Raw genomic sequence first — 17,129 nt, 5'->3', positions numbered from 1 at the left:
GTCTTCTGTCTTCCCACTGAGACGGGCCTCCGAGTTTCTTCCTGGTGAATCTGGGGGAGGGTTGGCTCAGGACTGCTCCAACCAGGATAAAATGGTGGAAGTGATGCTCTGTGACTTCTGAGGCTAGGTCCTAAAGAGGTTGTGGTTTCCACGGGGCACTCCTCCAGATGTTAGCTCTTGGAAGCCTGTCACCTTCTGTGAGCAAGGCCAAGGCAAGAAAAGAGAGGAGCTGGGCCCTCAGCCTCCAGCTAACGGCACCCACAGACACATGAGTGGAGGGGGCTTCAGATCACTGTAGTCCCCAGCCTTCGAGACCGCAGGCATTGTGAGGCAGACATGCGTTGTCGCTACTGTGCCTCATCTGAATCCCTGATCCACTGAATACATGAACCTAACAAATGGTTGTCTTCCACTAGTAAGTTGTGGGGTGGTGGTTAATCACACAGCCATGGTGAGGTCATTTGCGACATATCAGAATTCCCTTCCCCAGATGTTTCCGATGAGGGTGAACCATAAGAGAGATTCTCCTGGAAGACTTGGCTGGGGTGTGTGAAGCAACAGCCATTGGTAGCTCACATGTGCTGTTACTGGCTTGTTGGCTCATTAGCATAAGGCTGCTTTGGGGCCCGCAGCGTCTGCTCTTCTGAGGCTGGGGTGCGGTTAGCGCCATATCCAAGGGCCAGGCGTCCTCAGGGCATCTGTGTCGGTAAGGTTAGAGGCAACAAAAACTGACACATGATGGGATCTGGTTTGTGCGGCGGGTTTCCTTGTATTCCCCTTCCATGTGTCCCTCCATGTGCATAGTTACTTGCCTCTGGTCTCGCTCACTGCTTCCTGCACCTGTTCCCTGTTTACATTAGTAGTGCCGCAGTCGTCACTGATTTGAAAATCTGAATACATTTTGAGGACATAAATAAGCTCGGAATACAGGCTGTGTCTGAGAAACCTTTCCCAAGTACATATAAATAGATTTCTATCCCCAGTGGACCTGGTAGATATTCATATTAAGGAAAAGGCTTGCTTGTTTATCTTCATTCCTTGGATGACCCTTCACTCAAGTTTTTAGGCCAAGATGTCTTAGTCTGCTCAGGCTGCTAGAACAAAATACTACAGACTGGGTGGCTTGGACAATAGACATTTCTTTTTCACAGTTCTGGCGGCTGGGAGTCCAAGATCAGGGCTCCACATTGTTTGGTTCCTAGTGAGAGCCGTCCTTCCAGCCATCATCTTGATGCGTCTCTGCGTGGCAGAGAGAAGGCTCTGGTCTCTTCCTGTTCTTATAAGGACACCAGTGCTATCATGGGAGCCTCATCTCATGACTTCATCTATTCCTAGATACCTCCTAAAAGCCCCATCTCTATTTACCACATTGGGGGGTAATTAAGGCTTCGCTATATGAATTTGGTATACAAACATTCAGTCCATAACACAAGATAAAAAACAAATCATATTAACCTACGAGGACTTCTCTTAAAGGAATTACATGTTCATTCATGGTTGAGTGTCTTTGGAATTTGACAATTGAAAGAACACTCTGACTACTCTGCGTGGACCCCGAGGAGCAGATTGGAGAAAGACTGTCTGAGGTTCCTCGACGTCCCTGCGGCTGGTGTAAGTTACCTTTCCATTAGTTCATACATTCTAGTTGTACATAATGAGGATCCCACCATGTGCTGAATAGCGTCCTTATGGAGATGGAGGCTGAGAAAGCCAAGGACACCAATGGACACCATGGTGATGGTTCATGGTAAAGCATGGCAACCCTTCAGAGCAAAACAATCCCATTCCCTACCAGTGAGGTGCTCTCAAAGAGACACGTCTTTACACACCCAATATATTATACTCTTAGTTCCAGATGTAGCAAGGTTCATTGACACACTGAGAACGTAAACCAAGTACAAGTACTCTTTATGGCAAGAAAAGCCGGAAAGGTATCAAAGCATTGATACTGTGGGATAAACTGCCCATGGAATGTGTTGTCTGGCTTTCTTGGTGCCCCCTCTGCTGGAACTGCCCACACCCATGACGGTATTGCAAAACCTCTGGCAATGGTTGCATGAACGAGATTTAGAAACATGACCAATGCTGATCTGATAAGATTATTCTTTCCCTTGGAGTTTCGACCTACGTGTGTTACTAGAGTGATGCTATGGATTGAATTATGCCCCGACGCCCCCCCCCCCAGATTTGTATATTGAAGACGTAACTCCAGGTTGGCTATATTTGGAGACAGGGCCTTAACAGAGGTAATTAAAGTTAAATTAGGTCATAAGGGTGGGAAATAATTTGATAGGACTGACATTCTTGCAAGGAAAGGAGGAGACACCAGAGATGTCCTTCTCTGTGCTTGCATGCACAGGGAAGAAGCCAGTGAGAAAGCACCGTGTAAACTGAGGACAGAGGGTGGTCTCCCCAGAAACCATTGTCCTGGCACCGTGAAGTCAGGCTTCCAGCCTCCAGAGCTCTGAGAAGTAAGTGCTTGTTGTTTCTAAGCCACGTAGTCTACGGTACTTGGCCATAGCAGCCCAAATGGACAGAGAGACCTTGGTTTCATCTGACATTAATGAACCCAAAGAGCTCATCAAGTTCATACTCTGTGATTGGAAAACAAATGGAATGTTTCCCAGCCTCAGGACAGTCTGTCTGTGTTAGAAGGAAAAGTGACCAAACTATGTGCCGTGATTTGAGACTGGATACTGGATGTTTGTTGTTTTGGCCCCCAGCATCTTCTTTCCCCAAGCAGCCCTTGCCTCACCCTTTTCCAATGACATGTTTGGGGTCAAGTTTGCCCAGTGACTCCATGTGTAAGGCAATCAGTACAACCAGCCTTCTGATCAGAGTGGCTGGCTTCCCAATGGTCACATGACACAAAACCCATCCATCATAGCTAAGGAGATTCTATTCCCAGCCTCATTGGGGGAGCATACTTCCTTTTCTTGTTGACGTGTAGGTGACTAGATAATGGAGCTGGAATTGTGGCCGTCGTCTTATGAGCACATGGGTCCCGGGTGACGACTGAACATCGAGGAGGCAGAACTGGGAGATGCACAGACAGAAGCTCCATCTCAGTGAATCATCTGAACCTGGATCAAACTATACCTGCAGCTCCCTCTGGATTTTCAGTTTTGTGAGCAAATACATTCCTTTTCTTTTTCTCTAACTGGTTTGAGTTAGGGTTGTTGTCACTTGTCGCAGAAAGTATCGTAACTAATACAGTTATTGGAAATTGAGTTGTGGTGTCAGGCAATCTCTAAGCTGGGGAGACTGAGCTACAAATAGGTTCTCCAACTCCAGTAAGTATGCTTTCTCCTTTCTTTGAAATCATAAAACACTTTGCTTCTCCAGTTGATATAGCATGTATTGCATATCGCCTTGAATTGCAATTACAGTTCTCATATGGTGGGTACAAATTTCACAACCATAAAACTCCGGTGTGCAGAAATGTAACTTTCTTTATTGTTTTATAATTGAGCTTAATTTAGCTCACAAGCCCTCATCTCTGCTAATGACGGAGAACTTAATTTTGCTGATTTCAGACAATCCTGTCAGTCCTTGGTATAAAACTTGGTATCTTTTGGGGGGAAATGCCTGGTTAACTCAGGATTCCTAATCCCCCCACCCCTATCTGTTTTCCCTGGGGGTTGGTCCATGTTCTAACAAGCATGTTCAGGAAACAAAGTGTCTGGTCTGGGAGCGACCTCTGACCAGGCGCAGACCTCTGGGATTGACCCCGCTGAGCTGGGCAGCCTCTGCTGCCGGCTGTGTCTACACCCAGCTCTCAGCTCAGTTTCTAGAAACTCAGCATGCCCTTCATCCAGTCCCGAGCTTGGGCTGCCCACAGGTGTCCCTTATGTCATAGCACAGTCACCTCCGCACCATGCACCCCAGCTCTGAACTCAGCTCCCAGCGATATCCCACTGCAACGTTTGGGAACCTTTGAATCCTTAAACTCCTGTAGGAGTGAGGGCGACCAGGGGATGGAGATAATTCAGCATCCTGTGATTTTAAGGCAGCTTTGCTCCCATTTTTGTGCTCCAAGAACCACCCATGTGGGGGGAGTCAGCTTCCCCCAATTCTTGGATAAGCCCTCTTGGTAGTGGGGCTGCAAACCCATCGTGGGGTGGGGAGTAGTTTGGTCTCAAAGACAGGTACAGAACCTTGTCCTCCCTTCCTTGGCTTGCTTGCCCCTCTGTGAGCTCTGCAGCCCTGCCTGGGAGGGGCTCTTCGTCATCCCCTTGAGCTGGGGGCAAGCTCTTTGCTCTGGACACCCCCAGGGTGGCTCGTAATGTCACCTGAATAATAAGGAAAATCTTTCCTCTCTCGCTTGTGTGGTTCTTACAACTGAAAATTATTGTTTCCAAGCCCAGCCTATGCTCTTGATTCTTCGAAGTTTACCCAGGAGCTGCCCAGTGCAGAGTCCCATGACTTGTCCTGCTGCCTCCTTGGGACCAGCTCATCCCTGGGTCCTCACAGTCTGAATCTCATGGAAGAAGGGCTGCCGGGCAAAAGAGAAAACCACAAAGCAGAGTTGCCGGGAAGGAAAAGCACTTGGGGACTATTTCGCAGTGTAATCTGGCTCAGTGAGTTCTGTGGCTTTCTTCCAGCCATAAAAGTATGAAAGTGTCCTCTCCAGCTCCCTGGGGACGGGGCATTCCCTGGCTGCCACTTTAGCCAACACTTAGACATCCTTGCAAGGGCCAAACTCCACCCAGTGTACCGAGAAGCTCAACCAGGAGGAGGAACTTTCCAGGCTTTTTCTGTGGGCCAGTTGGCCTCTGGATGCTCACTGCTCCTTCAGCCTCTGGAGGTTGGCCTTAATATTTTCTATTACTAACAGTAGCAGCTTCCTGCTCAAGGAATTGACATGGAGTGTCCTCTACAGTCGGCCCTGGGTGGCACTCAAAGTCATCCTCAGTGGGCTGTGTGTTCATCTGTATCCCCAAATGCTAGCGGAAGTTCTGGCACCTGTGAGGGTGGCCTTGTTTGGAAATCGAGTCCTTGCAGGCGTAAGCAGTTAAGGATCAAGGTGAGAGGACATCAGCTTAGAGTGGCCTAAATTCAATGACTGGTGTCCTGTTGGGACACGCGGCAACCGACGCAGAGACTAAAGAGTCCACCAGTCAGGGAGTGTCGGGTATGTCTGGGGCACCGGACAGTAGGGCCGGGCAAGCAGGACCCTCCCCTAGAGCCACTGAGGCTGCATGGCCCTGCACCCCTTGGTTTCAGACTTCTGGTTTCCAGGTCATGGGAGTATGTTCTATTGTTTAAATAGAAACAACCATTTGCGCTGCTTTGTTCCTGGGAAAGGATCACACTCAGGACACTCCCTCCTCCTGTTTCCCACTCTCCTGTGCCAGGTTCAGATATTCTTCTTCTTTTTCTAATGTTTATGTATTTTTGAGAGAGAGACAGAGTGCGATCAGAGGAGGAGCAGAGTGAGAGGGAGACCAAGCATCCGAAGCAGGTTCCAGGCTCTAAGCATCAGCACAGAGCCCCACGTGGGGCTCGAACTCATGAGCAGAGCCATGAAATCATGACCTGAGCTGAAGTCAGACGCTCAACCACTCAACAGGTTGAGCCCCCCAGGGTCCCCTCCCAGGATCAGACATTCTGAAGGCTGTGACATTGCAGGGATCCAGAGAAGACTAGATAGGGAGTGACTCCAACTCAATCCCCTTTGGCGTGCTGAGTGATTCTCAAACTGTAGCCTGTGTAGGGGGCACCAGAGAGTCGCTTAGGTTCCTGGCTTTAACCCTGGAGATTGTGATTCAGGTAAGTGTGGGTGGAGCCCAGCATTTCTAAGAACCTCCCAGGTACTGCTGCTGCTGCTGCAGATGCAAGGACCACACTTTGAGACCCCCTGGCCAGAGCTGTGTGCTTAATGGACGTGACCTGACAGGGCACGTGTACTGGACGGGAGAGGTTTGCAAAATTAACTTGCGTGTGAGACTTTTGAAGTTGGGCAAAGGATGGAGAGAGTGTGTGATGGGTTGAGGGTCAGGAGGAGGTGAAGGAGGGCTCCCCCAACCATTTCGGTTGGGCAGAAGACTAGCTTAACTCAGAAAAGAGGAGCTGGGTATTCCTGTGTGCGTGTGTGCATGTGTGTGCACGCCTGCATATGTGTGCATGTGAGTGTGTGTGGGCAAACATGCGGTCACAGCCTTGTTGAGTGCTCTGAGTTACCTGGGCAAGGCAGACACAGCACCCCCCCCCACCTCCCCCCCCCACACTAATTGTCCCCGTGTGAATTCCTCCTGGTGTGCAGCAATCTATTTCCATCCGGAGAGCCCTCAGCTCCTTATTTGCAGCTCCTGGCAATTTGGGGTTAGCTCTTTCCCACCTCACTGTCCCGCCCAGCCAAGTTCAGGGTTTCATCTTGCTCTGCCTTTTCCGTGTCAGTTACGCAGAAGGAAGTTTTGAATCTCCTCTGCTTTTGTTGTTTTCTTCACCTCTCTGATCATTTGTTTCATGGCTACAGACACTGCACTTCACAGAGAGGGGATCTGAATGCCTCGGATTCTTTGTTCCCAGAAGAACCAGAGCCGGCAGCCACCACCTCTCGGCAGCCTACACATCGTCCGTCTGCCAGCAGGTGGCAGAGTGCCCATCCTTCTCGCTGTTTCGAAGGGATTCTAAGGGTGTGCTCCAAGCCTCAGCCCGGCGCTGTGCGCCTTCCTCTCTTTTACAAAAAGCACAGAGAGGGGGCTTCGGGTTCAGAGGCTCGGTAAATCATATTCCTATTTCCGGCATATTCTCCTCATCTCTCTGAAAAGCTGCTCTTGCTTCGCCAGCCCCCTCTCTGCTTCCTTGCCTTCCCTAGTTACTTATTCTAATGTATTCCCAAGGGTTTGTATATGCAGTGGGCGCTAAGGGCACCCCGCGGGGCCCCTTCCCAGGTGGAGTACCTGACCCGCTACCACTCTGAATGCAGAGTGTCCCTGGATGCTCTCAGGTGGAGAACTTCCGGGCTGGGAGTTCCCACAGCCCTGGGGTGGGGGTGGGGGGAAGCCCTGGCCAATGACTGTCTGAAAAGCGGTATAAAAGACCAACCCACTGCCTCAAGGATGTGCCTTGTGCCCCAGAACATCCTGGGGGACCTTTCTAGACTTTCCCCAACTCCATATCCTCACTGAGCTCTTTCACCTGCTCCATTCTGCTTCTTCCTGAGAGCCTCCCTCAAAGCATCGCATCCATCCGAATCCTTTCTCAGGCTCTGCACCTAGGGATCCACATGAAGACAGTGTCCACACTGAACGTGTAGTGGTGTGTGTGTGTGTGTGTGTGTGTGTGTGTGTGTGTGTGTGTGTGTGTTAGCTGACCTGAATAGCGTTCCTCCATCCGGGCGCTATCCCTGGTGCTATCCGTACATTCAGCATGTTCTCCGGATGCTCTTGAACCAGAACTGTGGGGACGTGGAGATACTGGACTCAATGGCAGCTTTCTGGGTGCTTGTTGTGTGTGTGTTCATGTCCCCCTGGAGCTGTCTTCTTGCCAATGTAAGAGAGTCTTGCCCACACTGGCTGGGGTGTGCCTGGGTGAGGGGAGACCCCAGTGCTGGGATTGCAGACCTTTCCTGTTGACTGTACCTCTGGGCATGTGTGAGCCTCAGTTTCCTCATCTGTAAGATGGCTGAATAATACCTACCTCACCAGAGTGTTGTGAGGATTAAATATGATGAAGACAAAAAAAAAAAGAGAAGAAGATGCTTCTTTCTGCTGCATGCATGTTCCACAGTGTGTGCCACCACATTCCAGCCACTTCCGTGATGAGAACCCCTTTGACTGCTTCTTCCTCTGAGTGGCCATGGGCATGACCTCGGTGGACACCCTTGTACATGGCCCCTGGGACTCATGTGACAATTTCTCTAGATGGACAATTGGGAATGGTCCTGAGCTCTGGGCACCTGCAGACTTACTGTGAAGAGTCTTTATTTTTTCTTTTATGTTTAGAGAGAGAGAAGAGAGAGAGAGAGAGAGTGGGCATAAGTGAACAAAGGGCAGAGAGAGAAAGAGAGAGAGAAGTGGGGCTCATTCAAAGTGGGGCTCATAATCACCTGTGGGGCTCGAACTCACAAACTGTGAGATCGTGATCTGAGCCAAAGTCATGCTTAACGACTGAGCCACCCAGATACCCCTTTTCTGTACAGTCTTCCATGTTACTCCCCAAGAGCTGTACATTCCCAGTGGTCCCAGTGGTGACAGACACATTCCTGTCTCCCTCCTTCCTTCCCTCCTTTCCTCCTTCCCTTCCTTCCTTCCTTTGCCTTTCTGATGATGGTTTTCCATCATTGTTTTCTTTTCTTCTCCATTGCCAGTGACTTTTAGCATCTCCATGTGTATTAGTGGCTTTTGGATCCTCCCCTTTTGCAAACCACCTATTTTTTTCGAATTTAAAGAACTTTGTTTATTCTAGACATTAATCTCTTATTGTTTTATACGTGAAAGTATCTTCTTTGAGTGGGCCATCTGTCTCTTTCCCTTGTTTATGGCATCCTTCATTGAGTGGAAATCCTTAAGAGATACTGCCTTATGCTCTCCTTGCTGTACGGAGATTTTGACAAAATAGCTCATTTATATTTGGCCTGCCCTTTACTGCAGTCCTCCACCCGTGACTCCGGCCTGAATCCATAGGGACCTAGGTTAAGAGACACTCAGACTTACAGAGACTGTTTTCATAAAGTCATGGACACTGTTTCCATTGACCCATACATCTAACTTTTGCACGCTGGTCCTCTCTTCTATGAGTCTGAGTTCTTTTTCTGGAGCTTTCCAGTCCTTCATGCGTGGGGACGCCCTATGGACCACCCCTCAGAACTCTAGAGGTGGCTCGGCTCACTTGAGCTGCACAGAAAACACATGTTAGCACACTAAGCTGGCCTCCACACTACAACATAACCAGTGTGAGTTAATTCCTCAGCAGACCCTCTAGAGAGGAACTTTTCAGTTTTGTGCATCTCAGTAGGTCCCCAGTCATACACTGTTGCTCTTATAGTAAGCAAACAATATTATAGCAAACCCCCAGGTGGGTATGCAATGCTGAACAGCATGATCTACATTCCGAAGGTTGAGAAGAAAGATTTTTCTTAATTCCTATTTTGCTTTGGGGACCCCCAGGAGGATTTCACCATGGTTGGGTACACTGGTAGGCTGATGCTCTGAGGAAGGAGAATTGAGAAGATGACCATGGTTTCCTACATAAATGATTGTAAGACACCCACATACAAGGCTCTTGGGGTAGTGGCTCTTTTCCCCTCGATTGGGTAGTTCTTCCAAAGCTTAAGCCTGAGAAGACCCCCCACGTGCCCTTATAACCCCTGAGCTATCAGTTGTAAGGAAAGTATAAGTAGGTATCTAGGGTCAGGGCTTCCCAGCAGTTAACCTGGACCAAAATGGCCGATGAATATGGCGGTTCCAACCTGTTGACACAGGCCTTCCTCCAGCTCTTCATTAGCACTTCTCTGTCACTTACGTTGGTATCTCCCATCCACATTTCTGATTTCCAACTGACTCCAGTCCCAATCCTCGCTCTTCCCAGTTAGCTGCCCTGCGACACACCGTGTGCTGATTATTGTGGCAAATCCACGCAGGTGTCAGTTCTTGTCCTCTTTATATATTCAAGGTGATTTTGTTTGGACGAAGGCAGAATTTTCTCACCCCTATTAGAGTGAGGTTTGAGTGGTTCTAGGGAAAGTCTGTAGACCCTGGGATGCCCCTTTGTGGCTTGGAGTCATCAGAACGCTCACTCTTCTTGACTCAACATGGAAAAGTGGTACTTTTCTACCAGCATGCTGCTCTAACTAGTTGACTACCACCTTTTAGCTGTGTGGGCATATTTTATGGGTTTCTTAATGAGAAGGTTTCATTTTTACCCAATGAAAACACACACTTTGCTCATCTCAGGAATGTTTAATCCACATTTACTTTAGATGCATTACAATTCGTAAGGCATAAAGATTGGCAGAACTCTTTTTTCCCCCCAAAGCCACATTGTTTTTTCTCTCCACTTTTTTAAGTTGTTACAGATTAACTTGATAGAGATTCTCCTTCCTGGATCATTTTTAGCAGTAAATAATAGTTCACAGCTGTAACAAAGACCAGGCTCTTGGGTATGAGTCAAATAGTGACCACAGTGCAAAGGAAGAACCCAGGGTGTTGTAAGGTGAGGTCCTCTGTAAAACCTAGGGGGCGTGGCTAAAATGCAGACTCCCGGATCCTACATCACCTGACTTGGGGATGATGTAGAGGTCTGTGTTTAAGCAAACATCGCAGGTATGATTTGAGCAAAGTTAGATTACACTGCATTATTTATCTACTGTGTTCCAGGTACGTTCATATATTATATCATTTAATTCCATAACTAGTTTGCAGGGGAGGTATTTCTAACCTTATCTGATAGGCTTGGCAATTAAACTTTGTAATCACGAGACTGTAAGAAAGAGCTTTTTGGATCTATATCTATTCATCTACAAAGCCCTCAGCCCTAAGAATAAAATCTATAGGAGAACTGGAAAGAGGAAAAGAAGCAGTTTGCTTTTTCAAGGCAAGAAAGTAAGACTGACTGTTAAGGACAGCTTTTATTCTCCCACTCAAAAAACTGAGGATTCTCTTAGTGAGAGCCTTTTGTCAGTCTGTGTCAGTTAGGAGAGGCTGTGTTAGCTGCTGTGACAAACACTCTTCAGAATCTTGAGATCATGAACGTTTACTCCTCACTCATTCTATGCGTCTGTTGCGGGTTTGGGCGGGGGACACTCTGCTCCCCAGTCATTCAGGGACTCGGTCAGTATAACATTGCTGGTCTGGAAAGTTGCCAGTGGTTTTGAGTGAGAGAAAAGAGCGCTCATGGGAGTCTTGAATTGGCAATCACATGCTTCTGCCTAAAGCTAGCAATGGTCACTCTGTTCAGAACCTACAGATTAGAAGTTGTCACATGGCCGTGTCCACACGGGAGCCAGGAACCACAATCTCACCATGCTCCCAGGAGCAGTAATAACAACACTTATGATCTCTAGAGTTTCTCTCAGGGTAGGGGCAAAGGTGGAGTAACATGGCTGAGCTGTTAAAATTGTAATATTTTATTCATCACAAACTTCTTAATAATCATTTTTATTTTTAAAAAGATTGCATTAAGATATTAGTTATCTTCATGACTGAGTTTATTGGTCCCCCTATAAATTTCCTACCTGAGCCTCATCCTTGGTACACATTGAAGGAGGAAAGAAGTATCAGAGTTTTAACTGAAATTTGGTTTTCATATTAGAGCCCTAGAGAAAAGCAGTCCTTAGGGAAAGGTAAGGATCCAGATGACATCCACATAAATATTGACCTAAAAGAGAAGAAAAAAAAATAGAGGCAGATTCGCTCTATGAGCAAAGAGAAGGCACAAAAAAAGGTCAGTTTGGGATGGAGATTCCTGCCCAAATTCCTTATTTTGTCCGCATTGTGCAGAAAACCTTTTGTGTTTAATTTCCCCAGTGACCTCCCAAGTATATTATGAAGACAATTAAAACCTGTATCCAGAACTAGAGAGTTTTCAGTGACCGGGCAAAAGTTAATCAGTGCGAATTGAACGAAACAGCTTGTTCAAGTAAAATTGATTGAAATCTTGACGAGCAAAAATGGAAATTTTGGCTGCCAGTCTTGGCTCCCTTTCCGTAAGAACACAGATGTGTAAGATTTTTAAAAGTACAACCAGAATCTCATGCAAGCTTTTGTAAGACGCCCAAGAAATTGATCGGTGTAGAGACCTAGGATATTTTCCATTTATGGAACTGTAAACATATAGCAATTTAACTTATTTTGATACTTGGTATGATTTTTCTTTTAACCAGTGTCTCCCAAATTTTGTACTGATGTGGATTTCATGTGGGTGTGAATCTATAAAATTGACCCAGATTCTCTCTCAGCAGTAGAATTGATCTTTTTTTTTTCTACGTGCCTTGTAAAACATATCCATGAGCTTGCCTGATGAAATTGAAAAGAGAATTTCTTCAAAGACCTGAATTATTTGCTAAATGTGTTTCTCCTTTGAACATCAGTGGAATGTACACCTGAATATGGAGTCAAAGTGAGAGAATCTTTTTGACCATGGCATTGCTTCAATTTTTGGTGTTTTATGTTTTTTAGAAAACCCTAATATTTCTAGAGTGTCTCCTTAATGAGTATAGATCACTATATAATTATCCATGAAAATGAGAAAATCTCAGGTTTTTGAGAAACTCTGCTATGAGATTCTTGAAACACAATGTGTTATTCTCTGAATGCTTTTTGCTATCAGAAATCAAGTTTTCTTAGGAATTTGCTCATATGGTTTCCTTCTGTATTTTCATAGAATGGCTTGGCAAACAAACTTCCTCTAGCTGGAGTCATTTAATGCTACATTAATAAATCACAGCCAGTGGGCTAGCTTTCCCCATTGCCTTCCTGGGGATAATTAGCGTCTTGGAGGGATGTATTAATATCTGCTCCCTGGGATCAAATTTACTGAGAAGGATTTTTGTTGGCTCTTGGGGTAACGAGTGGTAACGAGAAATGGTACTCTGGAAGATATTGCAGGTGAAGGAAAAGTGTAAAAGACAAGGTTCCCCACTTGGGTTACCAGTTATCAGAGGATGGATCACTAGCCCCTGAACAGGGTTTGAAAGGATGCATAGGAGTTCTTCAGTAGGGACGACCCTTTCCCAGCAACAGGAGCTCAATATCTGCAACCTTGCACTTCATAGCTAAGGCGTATCGGAGACCTTTAGATGATTACCCTTCGCCCATCTGCTGGCACTTGTCCTTCTTCCTCCATAAACAAAGAAGTGCTTGGATGCTTAAGTAGTACCCTACCGGCCAAGCTCCTAGACGAGGAGTGGGGGGCTGTGTACAAAGGCCAGACTGCTTTGCCAAAAGGTGGGACAAGTGCACAACGTGCACTTCAAAGGCCCCCTGGAATCAAGCTGTGATTACACCCTTTGTTTGGCGTCTTTGTTTGGTGGCTTCTCCCAGTCGGTTTCCTCTGTACCGTTATGGGTTTCTGGGCCAGGGCACCTCAGTGAATCACTTGGCCTTGGATCCGGTCATCCTGGGAAAACACTGCCTTGTATATCAGAACAGCAACTCTGGGGACCGCTGCAGCAGCTGCATGTTTCGGAAATCATAAATACCAGATCAAATGAATTTATACAGCGTGTGAAAACACTTTGTAAACCAGCAAATGTTTTACTATGTTAGCAATTATATTATGTTCCCAATTTATAACTCTTTCAAAACAGGCCTTGAGAACACTTCCTCAGCCTCCCATCCTCCTCCTGCCCGTCAGCACCCTTACTAACTTTCCAGGAGGCTGGAGTGAGCAGGGCGCCTACAGGGGACAGATAGAAATTGATTGCTGAAATCTACATGACAAATCACCCCTTTACAGGCGTTGATTCATAGCTTTGGCTTGGCCCACTGGAGCTTTGCTGGGGCTCATATCTTAGTACTTGCTTACCATTGCAGAGTTATATATGTTACCAACCTACCTGCTAAAGCCACTGAAAAACAATTTCTCCAAGGCAATTTTTTTTCCATTCTGTGAATATGAAAAAAAAAAAAAAGAAAAGAAAGGACAGTAAATCAGGAACTTTTTGTCTTAGTTATTTTATCTTTTTCACTCTGGCCTGTGGAGATCAGGGGCCAGAATCAGATAGCGCTCCTCTACTCATTCTGGAGTCTTCTGCCACTTAGGTGACATCCTGGCTGCCATCAAATGTGGCTGGAGGCTGGCCACTGGCTTGATTTAATGCTCTCTTTCACCATAGTCCATTTGCCCCAGGCTCAATCAGCCATAAAAAATAGGTCCTGTGCCAATATGATAGCCTCTGCCTCAGAGATGTGAAGTCAGTGGGAAAACCCACAACAGGATAACATTCCTTTTATTCTGTATATTTGGAGAAATAACCACCAATTAGTGATGCATTATAGGAGAAGGTCAGTAGAAATTCAGGCCATTGACCAAATTTCCTTGGGTTTAAATAACAATTACTCAAACCTTTCTATCCCTTCCTTCCTTTCTTCCTCCCCCTCCCTCCTTCCCTCTCTTTCTTCTTCCTTCCTTCCTTTGTAAGGACACAGGTCTGAACCAAACTGACTCCATGACAGGCTTCAAGTTTCCCCTCTGACCTTGGAGGCCTAAGTGTTGGTTTCTCAGAATCATTAGACAATAAAAGGCATAGATTTCTCAACCCGGGACCACCCTAGCAACACCCAATCAGAAGCGGCCAGCTAAAATGCTGAACATTCCTAAGGGCAGGCCTAGAGATAGAAGCTATAGACAATCACTTATTGCGTAAGGCTAGTTACACCCTACGTGAGGGTCCTGGGTCCACTCTGTAATTGGTTAACACTCTAAATGTTGTGATTGGGTCCCGCCAAAAGTAACGGACACTCTGGACAACGTGTATGGTTAAAGTTACTGCCAATGATGTTAGGCGACAATGATTGGATCACAGTACCTGTGTCTCAATTTCCTGTAACTCCCCCTTCCCAAGCCCATAAAAGCTGTACCCTGCCTTTGTTCAGGGCTCTCAGCAGGATCCACTGTGCTGGTGAAGTCTGTGAGCCCGAGCCCGTAATGATAATAAAGCCCTTTGCTTTTGCATGCGTGACTTGATCTCCTTGGCGGTCTCTGGTTTTTGGGGACAATATTGAAATCTGGGCCTAACACCTTCCTTCCTTCCTTCTTCCCTCCCTCCCTCCCTCCTTCCCTCCTTGTCTCCCTCCATTCTTTCCTTCCTATCTTGGATTTGACTCTCACTTTATAATCTGTGTGAAGTTAGTGTGAATTCAGCAGTGAATTTGTAAAAATTAAAAAAAAAATCAATTGGAACCACAGCTCTGTAAACTCTTCCAATAAAAGCTGCTCAATGCCACTGCTTGTCTGCTGGGAGGAGAGAGTGTTAAAGGCTCAGATTTTCAGCAGCGAGCAAGTGCTGGCCCTTCACTTACAGTCTGACTTTGGGTAAATTTAAACCTGTGCGACGGGGCGCCTGTGTGGCTCAGTCGGTTGAGCCTCTGGCTTCGGCTCAGGTCATGATCTCATGGTTCGTGGGTTTGAGCCCTGCATCAGGCTCTGTGCTGACAGCTAGCTCAGCCTGGAGCCTGCTTCAGATTCTGTGTCTCCCTCTCTCTCTGACCCTCCCCTGCTCGCACTGTCTCTGTCTCTCAAAAATAAATATAAAAAACAAACAAAAAAACCCCCAAACCTACGCATCTTACTTTCCCAGGTGCAAAAGGGACATAATTACACCTCCCGCAGTGGGTGGTGGGAAGGAAAGAGAGAACGTTCTAGCAGGGAACCCAGTGCATGCTGAACTTAATAAATGATAGGATTACCATTAGACAAATTTGCATAAACAAAGACGTTTGGGCTGGATATGGGAAAGGAAAAGGAAAAATGGGATTAAAATAACGTAGTCTTGAAGACACACTGGAATGGTTTCTCTGAGTTGGTTGTAGGGCGAGATCAGCAAACCTGGATTCAGGAGGTGGGAGGGGCGGGGTTGACAGGGAGAGCACAGCGCGTGGTGGTCATTCTGACAACCTTTAGCCCGGTGTCTGGAGTCACCTGGTCAGAGGTGTTGGGGAAATCTCCCCAGTATACATGGCATTGCACCTTGAAATGCCTGAATCGCACCACAAGGTAGGAGTCAATGTTCCTGTTTTCTTAAACACAGTCTTCCAGACCAGTTCCTTCTCCTCTTCCTTCTTTGTCTAACCCTCTAGTTTAGGGAACTATTCTAAAAATAGTCTTCCCTGTGGAAAATAGAGTCAACGACTGACCATTGGAGCACGTTAAGCAGACAGTCTGCTGAGGTTAGGATACACGCTTTGCTGTTGTTTTTGTTGTGTGTGTGTGTGTGTGTGTGTGTGTGTGTGTGCGCGCATGCATGCGCATGCACGCATACACACATTTGTGTGATCTTTTTCTATCCTGTCTGCAGTCAGAAATTGGCATCTGAGGGGCCCGGGTGGCTCAGTTTGTTAAGCGTCCGACTTTGGCTCAGGTCATGATCTCATGGTTTCGGGGGGGGGGTTCGAGCCCCACGTCGGGCTCTGTGCTGACAGCTCAGAGCCTGGAGCCTGTCTTTGAATTCTGTGTCTCCCTCTCTCTCTGGCCCTCCCCTGCTCATGCTGTCTCTGTCTCTCTCAAAACTAAATAAATAAATAAATAAATATTAGCATATGAAAATGCAGATTATGCTTTGTGCCCCTGTGTAAGGATCTAGGGTGAGTATTGATGTCTTGAGTTGGAGGCGAGAACAACGATGACTGCGGAACATGAAAAAATACTCAAGAAGGAGCTTTGCTCCATGTACAGAAGCTGCGTGGAAATTAACACTCTTGTGCAAACACCGCTGACACACGCACGTTCTGGTGCTCCTGGTGGGTGCCGCGAGGGTACTGCCGCTGGGGTGAATTTCTCCACAAATCTCTCCTTCGTTAATCCCACTTTGCACACATTTCCCCTGCTTTGCTTTTATAAAACTCAGAGCCTTTCCAGAACGGAATGCCCGGCAAACTCACCTGTCCTCACCGGTTGTCATTCCTCAGGGAGAACATTTTCAGATGCTGACGTGTCCATGAGAGAAAGAGCAGGTGGGGGGGGGGGGGGCTGAAACACGAATCACTGAGAAGACAGTAATAATTTACCACTGGAAAGTCTGGCTTTTTAAGCCTCTACCTTTTCTAGATCCAACCTTTTAAAAAGAGAGGTTAAAACGTGGTACTTTAAAGGGAGAATCTAAATGGGGAGGGAATCCCAGAGCACGTATGCGCCCTGGCCCTTCTGCACATAAGCAAATGTTCCGAGTAAATGTGTGTAGGTATCACATCACTGGATTAACTCTGTGTTAGGGGACATGATCAGTTAAGGCTGGTATCAGAAACTGGGCGGGGCCCATCAGTGGCTCAGTGGGTGGAGCTTCCGACTTCAGCTCCGGTCATAACTGCACAGTTCACGAGTTCCAGCCTGGCTTTGGCTCTGTGCTGACAGCTCAGAGCCTGGAACCTGCTTTGGAGTCTGGGTCTCCCTCTCTCTGCTCTTCCCCGGCTTGTGCTTTCTCTCTCTCTCAAAAGTAAATAAACATTAAAAAATTAAAAAAAAAAAAG

General features: G+C 46.9%; 1 long non-coding RNA gene across 1 annotated transcript; it reads right to left on the bottom strand.

Annotated features, from left to right (window-relative positions):
- Positions 1–11,134: 11,134 nt before the first annotated feature.
- LOC115293638 lies at positions 11,135–13,545 on the bottom strand. Its single transcript, XR_003909544.1, has 3 exons — positions 13,502–13,545; positions 13,003–13,118; positions 11,135–11,322 (listed from the first exon to the last, which is right to left on the bottom strand). It is a non-coding gene; the product is annotated as an uncharacterized LOC115293638 (long non-coding RNA).
- Positions 13,546–17,129: the final 3,584 nt, after the last annotated feature.

The sequence above is a fragment of the Suricata suricatta genome, chromosome 6, assembly GCF_006229205.1.
Source record: "Suricata suricatta isolate VVHF042 chromosome 6, meerkat_22Aug2017_6uvM2_HiC, whole genome shotgun sequence".
In the NCBI taxonomy this organism is placed as follows: domain Eukaryota; kingdom Metazoa; phylum Chordata; class Mammalia; order Carnivora; family Herpestidae; genus Suricata; species Suricata suricatta.
This window is presented reverse-complemented; position numbering and strand designations above follow the sequence as displayed.